Raw genomic sequence first — 5,946 nt, forward strand, 5'->3', positions numbered from 1 at the left:
GTATCGAGGAACGACTTTTTTATTCAACGTTGAAGAAAAAAACCATGTATGTGTGTAAGTCTTGTCACTTTTGACAGTTACTATTTTCTTTTTTCTGTTGAAAACTTTAGCCGAAATTGTCTGAACTGTTTGAACTGAAAAAGTCTCAAGAAGTTTCTTTTAAGTATCCAAAGTAAGAAAAATGTTGAGGATAAGTTGGGTCCATAAAGTGACGAACGAAGAAGTTCTGCGACGCGTCGGAAGATCCCGAGAACTCACCTTGACCATAAAACTGAAGAAGACAAGCTATCTTGGACATGTGCTCAGACACGATCGATACAGACTTCTTCAGGTCATTGTGATGGGCAAGGTAGAGGGGAAAAGACGTGTGGGCAGAAGGAGAAAGTCGTGGCTCCGTAACGTAAGAGAATGGACGGGAGTGGTCAGCGTAGAACAGCTGATGCGCTTGGCGAAGAATAGAGAGGAGTATGCAGAGCTGACTGCCAACCTCCAGTAGTGGAGAGGCACTAAAAGAAGAAGAAGATCCAAAGTAAGTATCAATATACCTAGATGGTTTGAATATAAAGATTGCAATACTCAGAAGGTATTGTACCTAATATGAAATTTATTTACTTATGTCGAATTGATTTAGAATTACTACTGACAAAGCTATTTATGGCATTATACACAAGGCACATAACCTATTTCTCTACCGCGAGCCGCACGCACCCACCCATTCACACGCTGATTTGGTACGCCCGTGAATGGGGGCCTTTAGAAAGTTGTTAAAGCGGGCTGCTTTCTATGACTATTAATGATAGGGTAATAATTTGGTGCTACCCTTTTAATTACAGGGTGCTTCCCCTTGGTGATGACAATGCCGCACCGCCACTGTGACTAATGCTGATGCTGTTGCTACAAATAGTGCTTTGCCCGACGGAATTGAAATTATGTGTAAGTGTGTATAATTATTAATGAATAAAAGTGTTATAGGCACTGGATAGATATAAGCCTTAGTATAGATAACAAAAAACTTTATTCATTTTTGCCTTATTCAGATTCTACTGAGAATGAAGAGAGCTGCAGCCCTACTCCCACTCCAGTCAAAAAAAGGGCGCCATGAGTATTAAAAATACAAATTATACATACCCTCTATGAGGGGCCTATGTCCAGCAGTGGATGAATATTGACTGATGATGATGATACATACCCCTATATTCATAGAAATTAAAAAGTACATTATAGAATACCTATATAGTTACATCCATTAAACATCTTTCTTAACAAATTTCAGGAACTCCCAGCGCAGAGGCTGAAGCCAAAGGAGACATGATGGTTTTGCAGCGCGAGCAGATACAATGCGATAGCAAGAAGGCGGACACCATGGAAATGGTAGCTGCAGCAAGAAATACACAAACTGCTGTAAATTAGGCCCACAATGCCAGATGAATGGCATTCATAGAAGCAGGACTTGAGTTGTGGAAAAATGTAGATAGTATTCCTAATCGTAATTCATTAATGAATCCTACTTAATATAACAAAAACATGTCTTTAAATGCATCAACATGGTACCTAAGTTATATACTTTTTTCTAGGCTCTTGAGAAAAAGGAGGAATAGTTCTAATTATGTAATAACTTGATTGTTACTGAATGATTATGAGAATACTCAAAGACTTATATGGGAAATAAGGCTTTTATCATTAATATTATTAGTTTTATTAAAGCTTTGTTGTTTTCCAAGATGATTTAGTCAGCAGTGGATATCTGACTTTAGAAAACATATACTTAGGTAATTTGGTTATTCTAGGAAAGAGACTTAAATAAACAAACTGTGATTAATTTGTTGTTTAAATAAATATAAAGTGAATGTGTATAAAATGTGTTTAATTTAACAACTTACAATTTGAGGGATGTTGAAGGAATGTGCAAGTATATGTTTGCTTTCGATTCATCATGCAATACACCCTTATATCTCTGACTACACTTAGGGTGGGTTGCACGTCAACTCAAATCCCTTGAAGATTGGTCTCTCTCGTCGAGAAGTAAATATCTCTAAATACACCATTTACGATACCAGTAACGCCATCTGTTGGTCAGTAGCGTGCAACAACACTCATCGCAATAAAATAAAAATAATTTAATATGCTGATGTAGTTTCTAATGTGGATTTGAACAATATAAAAACATTTTGTCTCGGTAACTTTTATTTACATACACTGATAAATAAAATTATTTTAACTAGCTACTGGATCAATATATAATACTTAAATGTAATTATTATTTCAACGTAAGTTGTCATACGGTATAGTTGATTTTGATGTTTATTGATACACTTAGTAGTTCATAGCATCATGATGCGTCATCAATTCATCATCAAATACGTAGGTTAGGCCTAATGCTAATTATCATTGCGTCTGCGTCATTTTACACATAATATGTATTAAAGAGTACAAGATAGTTAATTAAAATGTATATAGATGGCGCTTTTATGAGATGTGTCACCTATGAGTTATACTTAATATATAATTAAGTTTGTACACACCCAGCTTGCTGATTTTTATTCTTATCAAGGTTTAACTTTATTTACAAAACATAATATTTTCCTATCTGCACCCATTAGCAAAATTAAATTTAATGTTGAGCAGTTTAACATGTCGAACATCCATCAAAAACATTAAACGTTAAATCCCAAAACACTGCACACTATCACAATAAAATAAAAGAAGAAAAACGCTTTACACTATCAAAATAAATAAAATACAAAAAGAAAAACGCTTCACACTAATAACATAAAACAAAAGAAAGATCCGCGGTGTGTCGCGAACCAACGACTGATAAGGACAAACGTATAGATCTCTTAACCAACTAGACCACGGTACTGATAATTGAATCAGTGAAAAACTCCTTCACATTCTTTCCTAGCCTGACTATTTTTCAGTTACTTACAATTTAATTCATTATTTTGAAGTCCCTTGACCATGTACGTATGTAAAGTAGTTATTGCTACGATCTATATACCATCGTCTATCCATTACATACACTCGGTGAGTGGTAGATTTAGTTCTTATCAAGTTTTAACTTGATTAACATAAAATTTTCCTATATGGGCGACTATTTTTTCATAATTATTAAGAAAAATACCAATTCTACACGATACGCTTAGCACTACATGATAGAGGACACTGCAATGAACTTATGGGCATACAAAACATTTAACAGCGTGCTCCCAGAGATTAATTACATTACAATTACTTCGGCGTTATTAAAATCGCTGCCAGCCAGCAGCGATTTTGGATGACATGACGTCATCGTCACACACCCGCGCCTTAGGACACGCAGCTAGCAGTTTAGCAAAACTGGTAACTGCTGCTAGCTGCACTTTATAAGGCGCACGCCACGCCGTAAAGTAATTGTGACGTAATTCATCTCCCGGAGCACGTTGGTAAATGTGATATATGTCTATAAGTTCATTGATATATTCTCTAGCATGTAGTGCTAACAGAATTTTGCTACAAATGCCTTTTTTTGGCCATACAAAAATTGCTGCTAGTTTCTGCTGCTATATTCACAGACCTCGACTGATGCCGTGGCGCTACGGTTTGCTACGACTGATGGCGTAGCGCTACGGTTTGCTACGACTGATGGCGTAGCGCTACGGTTTGCTACGACTGATGACGTAACGTGTAGCAGATACCGTTGCATCGTGATTACCTAATCACGTTCAATGCAATAGGCTGTCAGCCATTGAAGCCGAAATGGTAAGCTAAAATACTCACTACTAAGGTATAATACTCTTACCACGTAGCCAAACTCTAGCCCAGCTTAAGTCAATAATTATTTACATGATAACAAAAAGAAGCAGAAAAATAAAAATAAAACAATAATTGACTCTTCACCGTCCCACCGCACAAAACGTTAATTAAACCCCGACCACGAAGCCCCAATAACTTAAAACCGAAAATCCTCGGCTTCCCAAACAACTGAGATACAAATACTAGTCATCAGACCTGCATTTAACATGCAAAGAGCTCATTAACTTAAATCCAGCAGTTGATTAAAGCCCACAAACGAACCAACTTAACGGTCACCGTGACGACACCTTATAGTCTGAGGTGTAGGGTACATTTTTGAAGGTTTAGAAGGTAAATTTAAGTTGGTCTGTGAGTATAAATCGTGACTTTGTAACGTGGTGTATTTATTAAAGTCAGATGATACTGGACTGGTCGGTTCACGGTGACGTGCGAAGTAGTTGTTTTGTTTTACGATTTTCAAGTCTGTAATTTTTTTTTATTCGAATAAAATTCTGTTTTTGGTTTTTTTCTGTCTATCCGTAGGAGAAAGTCCCATTCGCTTGATCCCATTCCCAGTCGCTTGAATTACTTATCCTTACTTATATAATATTATAAATGTGAAAGTAACTGTGTCTGTCTGTCTGTCTGTCTGTCTGTCTGTTACTCTTTCACGCCAAAACTACTGAACGGATTTGAATGAAATTTGGTATACATACGGTATACACCGTGGGAAAGAACATAGGCTACTTTTTATCCCGGAATTCCCACGGGAAAACTTTTTAAGGTGAAGCGAAGCGCGCGGGAACAGCTAGTCTATAATAAATTTAGACACTAGAAAAATGAAATAAATTGATTATTTCCTTCTATATTCTACACACATAATATTAAGTACGTGTGCGTGTTGTGTAAGTGTATGTGTGAGAGTGTGTGGGTGTCGTCGAAGCAAACTGAAACTTCGTCTCGAACTCAAAGCAGGTAAGTTTCAAAAGATATGTTCCACTTTTAGCCTTTATGATATTACTATTCCATTATTACGTATAATATTCTACGTACACACGGAAACGTCAAATGGTTGGCAGGGCACACTAACGTAGTGTATGTGTGCACACTAACGTTGTCTATGTGTGCATAAACGCAGAAATCGGTTTACACACCAGTAACAAACCACACACACACACACACAACAACACAAACGAGTTTGTGCGTAGGCAAACGCCCGTATACCAGCTGTGACATAAAAATATCAACCGGTAGTGTTAGTGAAACAGTTATAAAATTGATGTGAAGCAAAATTTCACTACTTGTGTCTATACACTTCGTAGCTCATTGGTAGAATGTTAGTCTAATGAAACATAGGTCGTGAGTTCGAGTCCACGGATGGTTATTTTTATTTTACTTAATTCAAATTTTGCGTTAATTTAAACGCTGTTAAGTATAAAATTAATATATTTGAAACTGACAAATGACTACAAGCTGCATAGCTGTCGACTATTTCTCTTCGCCAAAAATATATGATTCGTTCTTCATTTGAGAATTAAAACCATTCTACCCTCATACAATATGAATAAACGAAATTTGTTTTTAGTTTTAGTGACAATTCACCTCTGCGTCTGCAAAGTGATTCACTTTGTGATTTGTCAATTTAATTAATTACTCTTCGCAGTCAGTATGGAAAGTCACTTAACCATGTTCAAAAAGGCGGAGATAATCGTATTTATATGAACAAAAACATTACAATTAGTGAAATCGCAAGACGTTTAACGGTAAGTAACATAGAATTGTAAATATTTTATTTGACTGTTAGAATATTTGTATTTGTATAAGCTAAGTATTTGTTTTTTTTGTTTGCAGAGGAGAAGTGTTCAATTATGGGTTCACCGATACGCAGATGCGGGACATGTAGACAGTAGTCGTCTATACGGATGCATCACCACGCCATCGAGAAATCGAAGCTGCACATAGCGCTGATCCGTTCTGCAGCACCCGTTCTACGGCCACAACACATAATCTATCCCTAAAAACCGTACGGGTTCACTTGCGTGCTGCTGGGTTGCGGTGTCGGAGGCCGACGAAGAAAATTGCTCTAACCGATCAGCATCGTCGAAACAGAGTGCGTTTTGCGACTGACTATTTTAAACTTTGATTGGTGCAACAATGTGGTGATATTTAGTGATG

The 5,946-nt window shown here is 36.8% G+C and overlaps 1 long non-coding RNA gene across 1 annotated transcript; it reads left to right on the top strand.

The window, feature by feature from the left end:
* The first annotated feature begins 852 nt into the window (after positions 1-852).
* On the top strand, positions 853-1,853 carry LOC125489962. The gene is made up of 2 exons (XR_007267366.1): positions 853-933; positions 1,274-1,853. It is a non-coding gene; the product is annotated as an uncharacterized LOC125489962 (long non-coding RNA).
* Positions 1,854-5,946: the final 4,093 nt, after the last annotated feature.

The sequence above is a fragment of the Plutella xylostella genome, chromosome 19 (genome assembly GCF_932276165.1).
Source record: "Plutella xylostella chromosome 19, ilPluXylo3.1, whole genome shotgun sequence".
Taxonomy (NCBI): Eukaryota; Metazoa; Arthropoda; class Insecta; order Lepidoptera; family Plutellidae; genus Plutella; species Plutella xylostella.